Below are 17,481 nucleotides of genomic sequence, written 5' to 3'. Positions count from 1 at the left end.
AGGAATCCCTTCAAACATCACATCTAGAATCCATGACCAACTAAGCAACTTAAGGTGTCCTACCCTAAGTGATTTTAGATGGTATAAAGATGTATTTATGTCAAGAGTTATGCTTAGAGATGATAGTAATCAACCATTTTGGAAAGAAAAATTTATAAATGGTTTACCAAACCTTTTTGCACACAAAATAAGGAATACCTTAATTAACGAAGATGGGATTATACCATATAATGACCTTACTTATGGACATATCATAAGTACTATCCAAAAAGAAGGCCTAAAAATGTGCATAGATATGAAGATATCTAGACAAGCACAATCTGAAAAGGCTATCGCCAAATACGAATTAGGGACCTTCTGTGAGCAATATGGTTTACCACCTATAGCTCCCTCTAATCTTAAAAAGAGAACTACTACCTTCAATAGATCTAAGATCTCTAAACCACGAACCAACTACTCCAAGTATCACCAAGGCAAGTATGCCAAACCAAACCCATTTTATGAGAACCCCAAACAGAAAAGATGGAAAGGAAAGAGAAAACCCTCTGGAAAATTCCATTCTAAGGACAATAGTCATAAGGGAAAATGCTACAAATGTGGCAAAGAAGGGCATTATGCTAATAAGTGTAAAGTTAAGAAAACCATAAGTCAGTTGAAGATTTCTGAGGAAGAAAAACTTCAACTTATCCAAGCCCTAGAACTCCAAAATACCGACAGTAGTCATTCATCTGAAGATGATCTAGGTTCCACCTCTTCATCCTCTTACCAATCTGCCTCTAGTAAGCACTCTACCCCAAACATCAAGCTCGGATGTCCTGATGCTTGTTGTAAAAATATATCAGTACTAACTAAACAAGAAAAACAAGAAGAATTACTCCTAGAACTAATAAGCAATGTTGAGGACACTGAACTCAAAAGGTTCTACCTCAAAAAGCTTAAGAACTTAGTTTCTCAAGAAGAAGTAGGCACTAGCCAATCTCAAATCCAAAAACCCCAAATCTCTCTTAGTTCTACTCTAGCAAAGTTTAGTAAGCCTAAGAAAGAAATTACGGTCAGTGACCTCCAAAGAGAAATCAATCAGATAAAAGAAGAAATTAAACTTCTAAAATCTGATAATCACGAGATTCATACACAACTCACTAGAGCCAATATTCCTCCAAAAGAAGAACAATCCAGTTCCTCTTCTTCCAGTAGTCACCATGAGTCAGAATCTGATACACATTCAGAACGCTTAGTTCTGAATCTTCTCCACAAAATTAGAATCCAAAAATGGTATTCTAAAGTAACAATAGTAATTGAAGACTTTCGCTTCGAAACCATTGCTTTAATTGATTCAGGTGCAGACTTGAATTGTATTCAAGAAGGATTGATTCCCACTAGGTATTTCCACAAGTCCAAGGAAATCCTTAGTGCTGCTAATGAATCTCCAATGGAGATCAAATATGAACTTCCTAAGGCGCATGTTTGCCAAGATGAAGTGTGTTTCAAAACACCTTTCGTCTTAATTAAGAACTTATCTGACCCTGTCATACTAGGACTACCCTTTATAGCACTCCTTTATCCTTTTAAGACACATCATAATAGGATTACCTCCAAAGTCTTAGGACAGAAAGTCACTTTTGAGTTCTGCCTAGAAACAGACCTCAAAAAACTTAGGCATCTCCAAAAGGATAGCACTTCGCGATCCTTAAACATAATCTCTAATAAGACTAAACATCTTCAATTCTTGAAAAATGATATTCATCACAAGAGAACTGAAGAACAACTTAAACGAGAGATTGTATCTCAAAAAATCTTTAAATTTGAAGAACAGCTTGTTAAGGAAGTATGTTCTGATATTCCCAATGCCTTTTGGCATCGCAAACAACATATCGTTAAATTACCTTATATCAAGGAGTTTCATGAGTCAAAAATCCCTACTAAGGCCAGACCCATTCAAATGAGTCAAGAAGTAATGGATTTCTGTAAAGCAGAAATACAAGACCTTCTTAATAAAGGAATTATCCGCAAAAGTAAATCTCCTTGGTCGTGTCCTGCATTTTATGTTCAGAAAAGTGCAGAACTTGAAAGGGGATCTCCCCGATTAGTTATTAACTACAAACCTTTGAATGAAGTTTTGGAATGGATTCGATATCCTATTCCCAACAAAAGAGATTTAATAAAAAGGCTTAGTAAAGCAACTATTTTCTCAAAGTTTGATATGAAATCAGGTTTTTGGCAGATTCAAATTCATGAATCTGACAAATATAAAACTGCTTTTGTAACGCCTTTCGGCCATTATGAATGGAATGTCATGCCTTTTGGTTTAAAAAATGCACCATCTGAATTCCAGAATATTATGAATGAGATTTTTAATCAGTATAGTCATTTTACAATTGTTTATATTGATGATGTTCTTGTTTTCTCTAAATCTATAGATGAACATTGGAAACATTTACACTTGTTTGCTAGGATCATTAGATCAAATGGATTGGTTGTGTCAGCCACTAAAATTAGGTTGTTTCAACTAAAGATTAGATTTTTAGGTTATAATATTCATAGGTCTACCATCCAACCTATTGACCGTGTCATCCAGTTTGCAGATAAATTTCCAGACCAGATTACTGAAAAAACCCAACTTCAAAGATTCTTAGGATCTTTGAATTATGTTTCAGAATTTTATCCTCATTTGCGTCAACAATGTAAACCCTTGTTTGATCGCCTTAAGGAGAATCCTCCTGCCTGGTCTACCATTCATACTTCTATTGTCAAACAGATCAAAAATCATGTTAAGACTTTGCCCTGTCTTGGCATTCCAACTCCCAACTCTTTTAAGATTGTTGAAACTGACGCCTCTGACGTTGGTTATGGAGGTATCCTCAAACAGCAAACTTCCTCCGGATCACCTGAACAAATTGTTCGCTTCCATTCAGGTGTATGGAATCCTGCTCAAACTAATTATAGTACTATTAAAAAAGAAATACTATCTATAGTTTTATGCATTAGTAAATTTCAAGATGATTTATTAAATCAAAAATTTCTCGTTAGAGTTGATTGCAAATCTGCAAAACATGTTTTACAAAAAGATGTTCAAAATATTGCATCAAAACAGATTTTTGCACGATGGCAAGCCATATTATCAATCTTTGATTTTGAAATCGAATACATTAAAGGCAGCCATAACTGCATTCCAGATTTCCTAACCCGAGAATTTTTGCAGGGGAAGAATGTCTAATAAAAACACCGCTTCTCCACAAGGCAGTAGCCAACAGAGGAGGCTTCCCGCCTCATTACCACCACCAAATCAGGAACCTATTCCCGGTTCCTCGGCCTTAGCCATTACCAATAGATTTACTCCATTAGGATCAACTCTAGGAAGTATCCGACCAAATTACCAAACAGCGTTAGTAAACCAATATGATCCTTTCTCTTCTACCTACAGGCAATCGCCATCTCCCTCAGTAAGTTATACAAAAACATCCCCTTATATTATTAAACCCTCCAAAGAGTATCTCTTCAGTATCCCTTTCAATTTCAAACATCTGAAAACACCTGAGGTAATAGCCAAAAAGATGTTTCCAATCAATTCCCATTTTCAGCCAAGTGAATTTCACAAAACCCTCAAATACTATACCACTATTCTCAATGAGACTTCATCCATCACCATAAAACCTATCTATGACAAATCCTCTGGCAACCAAAACAGAATCCTGTATCATTCCCTTACCATTAATAAATTCTTATTAGAATCAGAATGGCAAGTTCCACTCTTCCAGCCTAAGCCTTTTAAAAGCAGTAGCTTTCCCAGTCACTCAAACCATTATACCTATTTTGATTACATTCAAGCTTGGACTAACATCTTCTTGCACCAATCCGAAGATTTTAGTCATTCATGGTTCATAACCTTTGACCGAAGTTTCAGATTGAATTTTCCTGCATGGTTTCCCAGATGGTGGTCAGAACATGGCCTTATCTCTGACCTCATGCCTGACGAATTCAAGCAAGTCTTATCAGGCACTTTCCAGAAGAAGTTCGATAGAACGCGTTTTGATGAAGGAATCCCTTTATTCGCCCTGTTCATGGCAAAATACAAGATCCCCTGGATCCTCCGCTGGAATTACGAGATTGAATCCAATCAAGTCTTTCGACAGAGAATGATCAAATGGTGGGACAAGTTCAACTACCAGAAGATCATTGAAGTTGTGCTCAGGGACTTCCCCATGAATTCCAGTTCAGTACCCGCAGTAGCAGCCTCTCCAACAACTGCTTTACCAGAACCAACCAAGGAAGAAATCGATTCATTATCGGACATTAGTCCTTCTTCCTCTCTCAAAGGCAAGACCAAGTCATCCAGATCTTCGAGCAGTTCGAAGAAAAAGAAATCATCAAAGCTCAAGGCTCTAGCCCAAATCCTCATGAAGGAACTTCAAGAAGAAAATGAAGATGGTTCGGACTCCGACAACTCTTCGGATGCTTCATCACAGTGCGCAGCACAAGGAAATATTTTCCCGCCTGATTCCCAAGACCCTTACGAATTTTAAACTTGTAATAGCATGTATAGGAATTTCTAAATTCGTATAAATGTAATCTCAGTAGCATACATTGTATCTAGACTCAGTAGAGTATTTTGTAATTGCTGCATATGAAGACAATGCCAGCCGCAAGTGAAAACAACAGTAGCAGGCAAGACACTATTCATGAATAGTAAAATCACTTTTACTATTCATCCACAGTATTCACCCTCGTGAAAGTCACAGTCTCCGACAGCATCTTCTGCTTTCGGTCTCTTTACAGCAGTAGCACATGCAGAGCGGGATTCCCGCTTCCATCCTTCAATCATTCCGGATCATCTCCCCAGCCTACAAAAGGAAAATCTCCAGCTTCATTGAAGGGGGCTTCTTTGAGGAAGGAGAACTCTGCGTATTCACTTCGAACAGAGTCTACAGCTTCTCAGCAAAAAATATTGTAATATAAATATATTTTATTTTAAGAATCAAGGATGCCTGCGAGCTCCCGGATCAGTCTTTAAATTTCCAGATCGTCAATAGACGAGACTTCTGTAAGTCATATTTGATTTTCAATAAATATATTTTCAATCGAATATCAGCATCATTAATTTTAATTCATTACTTTACCATGAATACTAAAGCTATTTTAAATTTAGTTTTGTTTATATATGCTCTTGTTATTAATCCTAAAAACTTTACATTGATATTAATCAAATTCTTTGAATTTCCAAATACATACATCGGATATTTCCGGCTTCATATGTTACCCTACTTCCGCACCCATTTATATATATATATATATATATATATATATATATTTTGTGGATGCAAATTTCTTCCTCCTTGATCTTGGACAAAATTGCACCTACAAAAAATTAACACCTTAGGGTCAAGGCCAAGAGCCTCCCGCGCCCACGATGAATGGTGGGGCTTTGGCCAAAGAATCTCCGATGCCAAAGTTAGAATTTAGAGAAAAAAGTGTTTAGAAAGTATTGGGAATTTTGCAAGTGTGTTGGAATGATCTTTTGGTGAAAATGGGAGCCTATTTATAGGGATAGGGTGTAACTTATGGTTTAATGTGTGATTTAATGGATTAATTAGGCAATTAATCCATTAATTGGTTAATCAACACATTTTTGGAATAAATATTTTGGGGGTGATGTAATTTATATGGGATGTTTTGAAGGTTATGAAATAATTACCTTGTGGAAAATATAGGATGAGGATGGATGAAATAACTTTGGAATTGGTTACATTTTTTGGACACTCTTGGCTTAATTAAAGAATGATTGTCCGTTGCTCGCGTGTAGGAATCCCGTTGTACCTCAGGGGTATTTTTGTCCTCTTTTGTCCAAAAATCCACGTGTCGCCTTGTGATTATTTTTGGCTCCACAAATGCCCCCCCACACCTGTTGGGCTGCTCGTAGGAAAGGGCAGCAGGTGTAGAGATCATCTTGCTTTAGGAAACGTAGGACTGCTTCCTATTTTGATGTAGATTCCCTCTTTACTAGGAAATTAGATCTTTCTAGGAAAGAGAAATAAATTTCTCTCAAAGTCTATTTAAGTCCACCTTAAGTGGGTTATTAAATCAACTTTGGAGAGTGATTTACTCTACCTTACAAGAGAGAGAGAGCTTAGAGGATATTTGGTCCCCCTCCTTTAGCAATCTTCTACATCTTGCCCATGCAAAGGACCGTCTTTCGTTGATTTTTTCGTTTTCTCCGTGCCGCACCGATGTAAGAAAAATTTAATTTTTCTTGTCTTCTTTTTGGATAGTGCTGTCGCGAGGCAGTCGTCGGGGTGGTGCAGCACGTCGGCTGGCAGGGGCCAAGAGTTGGCTCGGCATAAGCCGATAAGGTGTTATGGCAGGGACCACTGCTTGGGTAGCTCGGCTTGGCTAGAGCCAAGGGCAGCTTGTGTAGCTGGGGCCGCGGATTGTGGTGCTAGGGCGCAGTGCTAGGCGAGCGGTATGACTTATGTTCTTTGGGCTCTTGGACTTGACTCGGGTTAGGCTAGCGACTGAGAGAAATGAGGAGGTTGTGGGAGCTCATGGGTTGCTGGAATGCTGGGCATGCAGGCCTTCTGCCTGCTAGAATGCTAGGTTGAGCTCATCTGTTGAGTACCATGAATGTCATTAGCTGCTTAGTCCTCTTCGTCAGGAGAAAGGTAGGCTGCCCCCAAAAGATAAGGTAAAGAGGATTAAGGCAGATGCATTGGCTCATCTGATCGCTGTCGTAGAGCTTACTATGAATGAAGATAGAAAGAATAGATCTTTCCCGCCTGCTCAAGAGATGCGGGTTAAGAGAAAATTGAAGACTTCTTCCACTGCTCGTGAGGGTCCGCCTGCTGCCGAGAGGTCTGTCATCGGCATGACTTCTTTTGATGGGAAAAAAATGAAGTAGCTAGATCTGAGCATGTGGTGCCTTCCATCGAGAATAGCTAGTACGATTGTTGATAGGATTGCTCAGTGTAGAGGTCCTGTCGTGCCCCCAATGCTGAAGTCTGTACCAAGACGTCCGTTGGGAGCTAAGTCCGATTCACCTTTGGAGAGACTTGTTATTATGAAGAGCGATCAGGTGGACTCTGTTGCTAAAATGGTGCTAAGGCTCACTTTTTCTGCTGTAGAGACTGACTTGCCTGCTAGGAAAGAGGAGACTGCTTGCGTGGGCAATTGTGAGAAATCCACTAAGCCTGCTTTTGGAAAGGCTGCTGAGATCCATGTGCTGTTAAGACCAGATCTTTCTTGAAGACATGGACGCTTATGCCAAGTTTGTTGATGGCGTTAGAAAGGTTATTTGCCTAAGTTCCTTTGCGAAGCATACGACCCAATATAGAATGACTGCTCTGCTTGCTATGATACAGATGTAGCAAGGCTGCCAAGGAGGTGGCGAAGACTATGGCAGCTGAAGCTTATTCCTTGGCTGAGGAGATCAAGAGGTTGGATTTTGAGCTCGTTGCTTTGAAGGGGTCTAATATTTCTGCCCTCACGTCTTTGCAACTTGAGACTGCTCACCAAGAGATCGTTAAGTATGAAAGTGCAGAGAAGGAGATTGGATGTTACATACCTTAGATTCAAGATTTTGAGTTTGCAGTTTCTGAGCTTCATTTCGCTGCTTATGCAAAGGATGAAGATTGCTACTTATAATCAAGTGATCCACTTCAAGAGAATCATCGATAGGCTTGAACACCAAGTGTTGGAACTGCAAGGTGTACTGAAGATCAACGAAAGTTTGAAGAAGGAAGTGGATGAGCTGCAGCGCGTCCGTGTTGGTCTGCTTAAGGAGAATGAATAGCTGAAAGGTGAGAAGGATAGGCTCGAGGTTTCAAGACCTTCTTTATTTCTTCAGAAGACTTGCTTACTTTTACTTTTGAGGCTTCCATTGGTGAAGTAGTTGGAGAAGTTGGTGCCCATACTGGGGCAGCCGGGGGTGAAGTGCTGGATGATGCCGCTGCTAAGAGCGTCGCGGCTGCTGAAGGTGTGGCGACCGAATAGTCGTGGGATTTCCAAGCTGCTAAAGTGTAGTCCTCTAGGTAGCCTTTAGGATTTTCTTTGTTTTTCCTTGTAGCTCTTGTTTTGCTTGAACTCATTCGTCCTTTGCTAATTGTTTATAAACATGCTTCCTTCGCTTTTCTTCATCTTCGCTTCTTTTGTTCATGCCCTAACCTTTAAACTTTATAGTCCAGTGGCAGACGTGCTACTTTTCTATAAGCAGACAGACCCGCGTAGCTTATGCAGTCGTAGGTGTTGGTGTAGAGCTTTGCAAAGTTGTTAGCCATAGGGTTGGCAGCCGGATGCCTTACTTACAGAAGCAGACAAGTCTGTGTAACCACTAGGCTGTTAACCTTGGCTTTCTCCAATTTCGTAGGTTGTGTAGCAATTATCACAACACTTTAGGACTTGGTGTAGATTGTTCCGCGTTTGGCAGAGGTGAAGTTTATTGACCACGTAGCATGTCGGCAATGGATAAAACTTCGTATATGCAGGCTAGCTTGTTTAACCTTTCACAAGAATGTGCGGTTGTATAAGTCTAGCTTGGTTTTACTGCTCGAAGGGCAAGCCGTAGGCAGTCTTCTGGAAACCGTAGGCTACCTTAGTACACTCGGTAACAACTTTAGGGTTCCAGGGCAGCCGTCTGTAGGGCGTACTGCATAATGTGCCCCCTCCGTCTCTAGGGCCCGGTTCCCCACGGATTAGGCCAAGAGACCCAAAATCGTTCACTAGCTTAGCCTTGAAAAAGACCATTGTGGCTACTTCTAGGAATCCCGGCGTAAGCCATCGTGCATTTAGTTATATTAGGGCAGCTAGGCTTATCCACGTCTGGATATTCGGAGTGTAAAGTTTATCCTCTCGTCTTGGAGAGCTGACCCATATGGGTGTCGGGGAATTGGTTTACCCTCTCGCACTGAAGAGTAATTAGTTTACCCTCTCGCATTGGAGAGCATGGTTGGTCCTTTGGAAGGTGCAATTCCTGCTATGAGTCCCTAAGAAGGGCGCAATCTTGTTTTGAAGTGCAGAAACGATCAGTTATTGTAAGCATGCAGCCGAGCCAAGTTGTGATTACTTCTGAATTCCTCATTGAAAAACGAGTGAAATGAACGGGAACTTATCTGTAAGGTAGGAACTGCATAACAACTGGATAATTCTCGGCATGTGAGGTGGTGCCCGTCAAGCTGCTTGAGTCTTCGGGCTTTGATGTAGTGGGAGGTCATACATGGTATTTCCTCAGATTGTAGGCATTCCACAGCTTTTCGATCTTTTTGTTGTTTCATGGTGGCGAGGGTGTAATTACTCTTGTTGCTTACTCTGTTGATCTTGTACAGACCTTCCCAGATGCAATCCATCTTTTTGGAGCCTTCTCTGTGGGCAGTGATGAAGGCTTTTATTAGGACTAGATCTCCGGGCTAGAACTGTCCGATCTTAGCCCTTTTGTTGTTGCTGGAGAGGAGCTGCTGTTGGTAGGCTGTAATGCGGGTGCTGGTATGCTCGCGCTTCTCTTCTACCAGATCTAAGCTTATGACCATCTCCTTACTGTTCTGCTTAATGCTTGGTAGTAGAGCGGTGATACTTGGCTTGATGACATTGGAATGAATGATTGCTTCTGAACCAAATGCCAAAGAAAAAGGAGTCTCACCGGTTGCTCGTATTTTGGTGGTGTGATATGCCTATAGACATCTGGGGAGTTCGTTTGGCCATTTTTCCTTCTTGTTGGTGAGGGATTTCTTGAGGCAGTCAAGGATCATTTTGTTGGATGCTTCGACCTGCCCATTGCTTTGAGGATATCTCGGTATGGACATGTGCTACTTGATGCCATATTCTTGGAAGAACTTCTTCAAATCTCTGCCCATGAATTGCAAGCTTCTTCATCACCAAGTTTTTTACCATTCGGAGCCTGCTAGTAGGGCCTTGTACTCTGCTTCGTTGTTGGATACTTTAAAACCTATAATGATCGCCTGTTCAGGCATCGAACCGCTTGGAGTGACAAGGGCCACGTCTGTTCCTGAACCTTTGTAGTTGGATGCGCCGTCGACATGCAAATGCCAGAAGTCTCCATCGGGTGGAGCAGGCGCGGCTAGAGTGTGCTTGGCTACTTCTGGGGCATCGTTGGGCCACTTTGTTGGGTTGTCAAGGCTAGGCGTCAATGTGCGGTAGGGAGCCGTGGAGTTGGGGCCATGTTACATGTAGCAGGAGATGCTCAACTACCGGTATTGGGCCTTTCTAGAGCTGAATAATAGAGTAAGGGTCAAATAGGGCCGTGTCACGCGTAGCAGGAGGTAGTGCTCAACTTCCGGTACATGTTGCTCTTATGTAGAATCTTTTGGGGCGATAAGGACAAAACTTGCTTCTGAGTGTTCCTTCCAGTGTTCGTCTGCCCTTGGCCTGTCTTTTGGGCCGAGTTGTTGCGTTCGTCAGAAAACTTTGCATTCGCCAGGATTTTACGCCTTTATCTTCGCGTGTCTGGATTGGGCGAAATAGTACGTCATGAGGATGACTGCATAAGTTTGAAGGTAAAACTTGAGCTTCTAGGTTACAACAATTATCGTCAAAGTTAGCTTTTGAATTTTTAATAGCATCGAGGATAGTTTTTTTTTTTAACTGTAGAATACAGGTAGTTGGGCCCCCAGCTCTTCTCGCATGATGGTAGAGTTTATTGTTGCTTTAGATATTGTCAAACATGCGAATAAGTCCTACGCTGCTTCCAGTTTGGATAGTAGGGAGGTGATGTTGGGTACTTCTTCAAGTCCTTGAATATGCATTGGCGAGCCTCGTCCTAAAGTGCATACTTATCTGCCAGAGTGAAAGAGTCTGTCAGAGTTAGATATTCTTTCATGATCAATTTTTCAAATAGTGGGTGGTCTGCTAGAAGTCATTTTTGGAAGGCTGCTCTAGCTATCGAGTTGTTGCATCCGACTATCCTTGCCTTCTTTGCTTTGAACCTTCTCACATAGTCGCGAAACGACTTCTTTGGGTTCTTCTTGACGTCGAACAAATGGTCAGACTTCTTTTTGATCGAGCGACATGATGAATATTCTTTGGTGAAAACCTAAGAAAGCTCGTCGAAATTCTGGATGGATTTTGGTGGCTGGGTGTAGAACCAATCTTGCGTTTCACCTTGTAGAGTGGTGGCAAATATCTTGCACATGAGATCATCGTTGTTTTGATAGAGCATCATTGTGCTTCGGTAGTGCTTTAAGTGTCTTTCCAGGTCTTTATCTCATTTGAAAGATGTGAAATGTGGCATGCTAAACTCGTGTGGAGGCTCTGCTTGCTCGATCTATTCCGTGAAGGGTGACCTGCTTATGTTGGTCATGTTCTGTTGTAGTGCCTCGTCGATGACCTCGTTGTGTTGGAAATTGCGCAATCACTTGGTCAAGAGTCTCTCTACTTCTTCCTAAATTTGCCTTTGTTGAGGTAGTGGAGCTCTCGGCTGCCCCCAACCTTGACTTGCTGGTCTAAGCTGCTCTTTCATGTGTTTGGCTTGCTTATACCACGGATGCGGTACGTGTAGCATGTTCCTAGCAGGCGAGCGAGTTCTTCGCAGGCTACCAGTTAAACTTGAGTCAGATTGAGTGATTGTTTCTCTCCGTCCGTCGTGCTGCCTACGCCGATGTAAGGTGGATGATGCTCATTGCGGGTTTAGCCGCGAATGAACACTTCGCCTGGAAGGTTGCTCATGTTGACTATCGGAGTGTGACCCCAACCGTGAATGTATGCTCGTCTGTGGGCTTAGTCGTGAGTGCACGCTCCTCCGCTCTCTAAGACGAGAGTATACGCCATCTCGGGGGCCCAATCGGTAGTGTACATTGCCTGAATACTCGATTCGTGGCTGGTCGAGTGGCTGCTTACCGGGACACTGCTGGAGAGATTCTTTGTCTGCCCTTATCCTACTTTGGGACACCTCGTCTGGGGCACATTGCATCTCGTTGCGCTGCAAGAGTTGGTTCACCAAGGTCGTCAGCTGTGCAAGGGCGCTTGTCAACTCTATGACTTGTCGAGACAAGTGTTGTTCTCCATTTGGTTTGGAATAGCTTGGAATGAATGCGTCTTCTTGAGTAGTGGAAGTGTGGTAGACTCCGGGGGCGAGATTTAAGTTGGGAAATGCCAAATCCGTAGAAAAATATGGTGAAAATGCTTCTGGTTTGATCGTCAGTCTGGAAATTTAGAGCTGGGATAGTTGAACTAATCTTGGATCGATTTGGGCTACTTGGAATGTCACATGAGCAGATTAGGCCGCAGAAGTAGGTTGGGCCACTGAAGCAGGCTGTGTCAGTAGAGTGGACTGCTCGGATGGAGCAGGCTGGGCCACGAGAGTGAGCTGCTAAGCTAGAGCAGGCTGGGCCACGGGATTAGGCTGGGCCATGAGAGTGGGCTACTCGGTGTGAGCAGGATGGGCCGCGAGAGTGGGTTGCTCGGCGGGAGCAGGGTGGGCCGCGAGAGTAGGCTGCTTGGAGTGTGATGCACATAGGTGAGAGGCTTGGGCTCGACTTGGCAATGTGTTGAGTTTGCGTTAGGCTTGGAGTGACATGGCTTGGGCCGTGGCCTTGGTGCAGTGAGCCTTGGATAGCACGGCTCGGGCTGTGGTAGCGGTGCCATGGACCTCGCCGCGGGTAGTGGTGACCGTGGTGGTTGCCATGGTGAAGCCCCGTAGCAATGGTGCCGCTCCTATGATCACATTTAGCCTCGTGGATCGCCGTGGTCCCATTTCTTGAATATTAGAATTTTCACTTGTGGAATTTTCTAAATTTCTAGCCACTGTATTTCTCTTTTACGTTTTATCAAAGAATCTTTGCAAATAAAAAATTCTAATAATAAGAACGTACAAAAAATCTACAAATGGACGAGAAAATAGAAAAACCTTTTGATATGGGAGTCTTCTACAAGTGTGTGACTCTTCTCTCAATGAAAGCACCAATTTGTGGATGCAAATTTCTTCCTCTTTGATCTTGGACAAAATTGCACCTACAAAACAATTAACACCTTAGGGTCAAGGCCAAGAGCCTCACGTGCCCACGCTGAATGTGGGGGCTTTGAACGAAGAACCTCCGATGCCAAAGTTAGAATTTAGAGAGAAAAGTGTTTAGAAAGTATTGGGAATTTTGCAAGTGTGTTGGAATGATCTTTTGGTGAAAATGGGAGCCTATTTATCGGGATAGGGTGCAACTTATGGCTTAATGTGTGATTTAATGGATTAATTAGGCAATTAATCCATTAATTGGTTCATTAACACATTTTTGGAATAAATATTTTGGGGGTTATGTAATTTATATGGGATGTTTTGAAGGTTATGAAATAATTACCTTGTGGAAAATATAGGATGAGGATGGATGAATTAAGTTTGGAATTGGTTACCTTTTTTGGACACTCTTGGCTTGATTAAAGAAAGATTGTCCGTTGCTCACGCGTAGGAATCGCATTGTACCTTAGGGGTATTTTTGTCCTCTTTTGTCCAAAAATCCACGTGTTGCCTTGTGATTATTTTTGGCTCCACATATATATATATGTATGTATGTATGTATGTATGCATATATAGTGAAGTTCATAAATTAGGGGTGCATAGGTTGTGTTAGGGAAATGGACCATCTTTTGATCCCTTTACACCTAATCCACCTAATTCGGGATCCGGACCATTAAAATTTGATCCAACGGCTACAAACAAGAGGTGTTGCCGTGCGTAATAATTAAATGGGTATGTAAATATATTGTAACTATTAGGAATCCTTTATTAGGAAGGATATATGTGTGTGTCCTTTATTGTTTATTGTTTCCTTATGAACAAGGATTGTATCTTGTATATATTTTCAGTTATGCAATACAATGAGAATTAAGCCATAAAATTCAAGTTGGCATCAGAGCCTACCGTACCCTAGGAAAAAAAAAAACAAAACCTACCCGTGTATTGCAAGGAAGAAAGCAGCAAGGTTTCTGGACTGTCGTTGCATCCCTGCAGCAAGCCAAACGCTTGGGTGTAGTTGTCGTGCTTTGTACTGGTGTGCCGTGCTCTGTGTGCTGCTGTGCGTGATCAATGGCTGGTGACAAAGTTGGTTTAGGACTGAACTTGGAGGGGTGAGACGTGTGGCTCATCCCATAACTCGGTCATGAGTCTCGTCGTAATTCAAAGTGATGCTTCAAACGTACCAAATACCGTAAAACTCAATGGATCAAATTATCCCCTTTGGTCCAGAGTATTAGAGATGCATATTGTTGGGCGTGGAAAGAAAGGGTTCGTGATAGGGAGTGTTAAGGAGCCCAAAGAAGACAATGCTGGATATGATGCTTGGGAGACAGGGTATGCAATTGTGAAAGGATGGTTGATTAATTCCATGGATCTTACCATAATGAGTTTTTTCACCTAACTTCGTATCGCTAAAGAAGTATGGTAAGAAGTTGCCATATTGTATTATGATGGGTCTGATATCTCTCAGATTTATGAGTTGAAGGTAATATCATTCCGACTTCACCAAGAAGGACGACTTATTGGTGTATACTATGCCTATCTTAAAGTTGTCTGGTAAGAACTAGATTAGAGAAGATCAATCAAGATGGAGTGTGCTCTTGACTTGAAGACACTTCGAGAGGAAGTTCAACTAGATCGTGTGTATGCCTTTTTAACGGGACTTGATGATATTTTTGACAAGGTCCATAGTGATATCTTGAGAACTCAGCCTTTACCATCCTTGGAGGAAGTGTTTTCAGTAGTTAGGCGGGAAGCTCAACGCCATGCTACTATGATGGGAGGTAGTGCCACTGGGAACCAAGGAGGAACCCCAGTGGTGAAGGAAGATTTTGTGAAAACATGTTCTTTTAAGCAACATCAATAAGCATGCAATTAACAATTAAAGGCGGAATCATGCTAGCATGCACTTAAAAACAAAACATTAACCAAGAAATTCAAAGCCTAGTAGATTGGTGAACCATTAATCAACTCAAAACAAAGTGAGTTGAAATATATACCTTTGTAGATTCCTCTTTGTATTTAAACAAAGGCTAATCACCCAAGAGATAGGGCCTTCATTCCTTGCATCTTAGATCCATGGATTTGGATGGATCTACACCAAGGAGAGCATGGATGATAAATGAGTGACCATGGAAGAATAGATGGCTAGCTACAACTTCCATGGTGCCCGGCCTTTCTAGAGAGAAATGGAGAGACATGTTCTCTCCAATTTTCTCCAAAACAAAACCCTTTTTTTTTTTTTTTGAATAAAAGGCTATAAAGTCATATTTATACCTTTATTCATTTGAGTGGCAAACTTGTAATTAAAGCAAGTTCACTACCCTTTCTCTATATGGCCGGCCATGGGGGTTTGTTTGGGCTTTTGGGTCTTAGTGAATCATTATTCATTAAGTTGTCATACAACTTAAGTCAATGGGCTTGACGTTCGAAGCCCATTGGGCCTTAAGGTCCAAAACCTATCCCGAGGTCTTTAACGAACTTATTCGTTTGATTAATTAACATATTAATTAATCCTTGCCATAAATAATTAAACTATTCAATTGTTCTTACTCATTTAGTTTGTTTCATCCATCTCCACCTTATACGGTGTACGATCCATTAGGTTCCTTTTAGCGAGGCAGTGGGCGATCAAAACTCTTTCAAATCGATTATGAATTGAAACTTACTTTCAATTCTCCCTTTAGTGATAATACACTTTTAGGGCTTCCACAAACCATGAGTGACACCTAGCCGTATGTCATGGTTACCCAAGCTAATCAGAAGAGGTTAAGAACCTATTCAGTTTAGGATTACAAATGCAATACGGTCCTTCTCTAATACAATACTCTTGACCACATTGTTTGGTTTGATAGCTTATTCATGTCTACTATCCAATGTGAATCTTGTGCATATATGATTACTTTGAATGTGATTTGGAACGCATTCCCAAATCTTTTTCATACTCTGGCCAGAGATTCTAAATCATATCATAGAGTATTCTCCCTCAAACGGTTTGAAGGTTAGAGATCCCTTGTTGCGCATTCACTTGCCTCCATGACTAAGTGGCTTAACCCCAACGATGCCGTGGACACCCCGATGGGGTGACATTGACATAATCAAAGATCAAGGACTTAACCACAAGACAACTGTGATGCCTCAGGTCAAATGACTAATTTGCATTATCCCAACCATGAGTTCTCATGTGACATGAGTATGAGAACTCTTCGTTGATCGCGTTCAGTGAACTCATTCCCTATTGAGCACCTACGTACTTGTCTTGATGTCACACACACCAATGGCTCGAGACAAGTCACTCTCCCTGAGAGAAGACATAGCACGTACCGATCTTGACGGACTGTCAATGCCCAATTGGCAATCCTATGATCAGGAACATTTAGGATGTGTCTACGAAAGAATGGTCTCATGAATCTAACTTCATTAGATTACATTCTCCCAATCACATATTCCTTGGACTTTATCGTTTAAGCACATAACATTTATATGAGACGGCTCAAACAATAATCTTTGCCCTTTATATTAAACTAGATTAGTTTAACATGTGAAATGTTCGTAAAGTATCATCACATGATTGGTTTTAGGGCATATTTCCAACAAGTGGCTATGGTGTCACAACCTCCTTCTTCTGGCTGGCCCTATGACCCGTCTTCATCAACTGATTCTCAACCATTCACTTGAGGAAATAAAGATGACTTGAAGTGTACCTTTTGTGGCCAAACCCGTCATACAGAAGATACATGTTTTAAAAAACATGGAGTACCTGAATGGTTCCTGGAATTGAAGAAAAAATTGCGTGCTAAAGAGCAAGCCGCTACTTGAGCTAGTTGGAGACGTCCACCTGTAGCTGTCGTAACAATAGGAAACAAAAATGCCATGCCTACTCAAGGGGATCTGAGTCAAGCCTTATTGACCTGGTCCAATCCTAGTGAGTCCTCGTCCAATACATGTACTGTTGGGCGTGTTCTTTTGGCCTCTGGTATTGAACACCATACATGTTGGATTCTAGACTCTGGAGCAACTGATCATATGAGGTTTGATAAAAGGTTATTTAAGTATATGACAACGACGTATCAAAAATGTGTTGCCACAACAAATGGCACCGCTGCCGTAGCTATTGGGGACGGCATAGTGGACCTCACGCCATTTATTTCTTTACACCACTGTTTGCTTGTTTTGCCATTGTTCACTATTTATTATCTATTCCCCAAGTTACTGAGCAATTGGATTGTGTTGTACTTATGTATTCGTTTTTTGTTTGCTTTAGGATATTTAGACCAAGGAGATAATTGGTTATGGCACTAAGAGAGAGGGATTGTATTATGTAAATGACATCATTCCTGGCAGAGCTAATGTAGTTCAAGCATCCCGTACTAGTAATCTACAAGAAGTTTGGTTGTTACATCGTCAGTTAAGATATGTTTCTTTGGTTATTTAAGGCGTATGTTGCCTAGTATGTTTCATGAAATAAAAGAATAAGATTTACATTGTGAAGTATGTTTTCTTGCTAAGAGCCATCGTGCTTCGTTTTCTCCTAGTATGAATAA

At 41.4% G+C, this 17,481-nt stretch overlaps 1 protein-coding gene across 2 annotated transcripts in view; it reads left to right on the top strand.

Moving 5' to 3' along the window:
- LOC126611473 (F-box/kelch-repeat protein At3g06240-like) overlaps positions 1-17,481 on the top strand; it is an 87,331-nt gene that overhangs the window by 41,639 nt on the left and 28,211 nt on the right. The gene's annotated exons all lie outside the window — the stretch shown is intronic.

This window comes from Malus sylvestris, chromosome 17, assembly GCF_916048215.2.
Source record: "Malus sylvestris chromosome 17, drMalSylv7.2, whole genome shotgun sequence".
NCBI classification, from domain to species: domain Eukaryota; kingdom Viridiplantae; phylum Streptophyta; class Magnoliopsida; order Rosales; family Rosaceae; genus Malus; species Malus sylvestris.
Note: the sequence above shows the minus strand (reverse complement) of the source record. Positions and strands in the feature narration are given on the sequence as shown.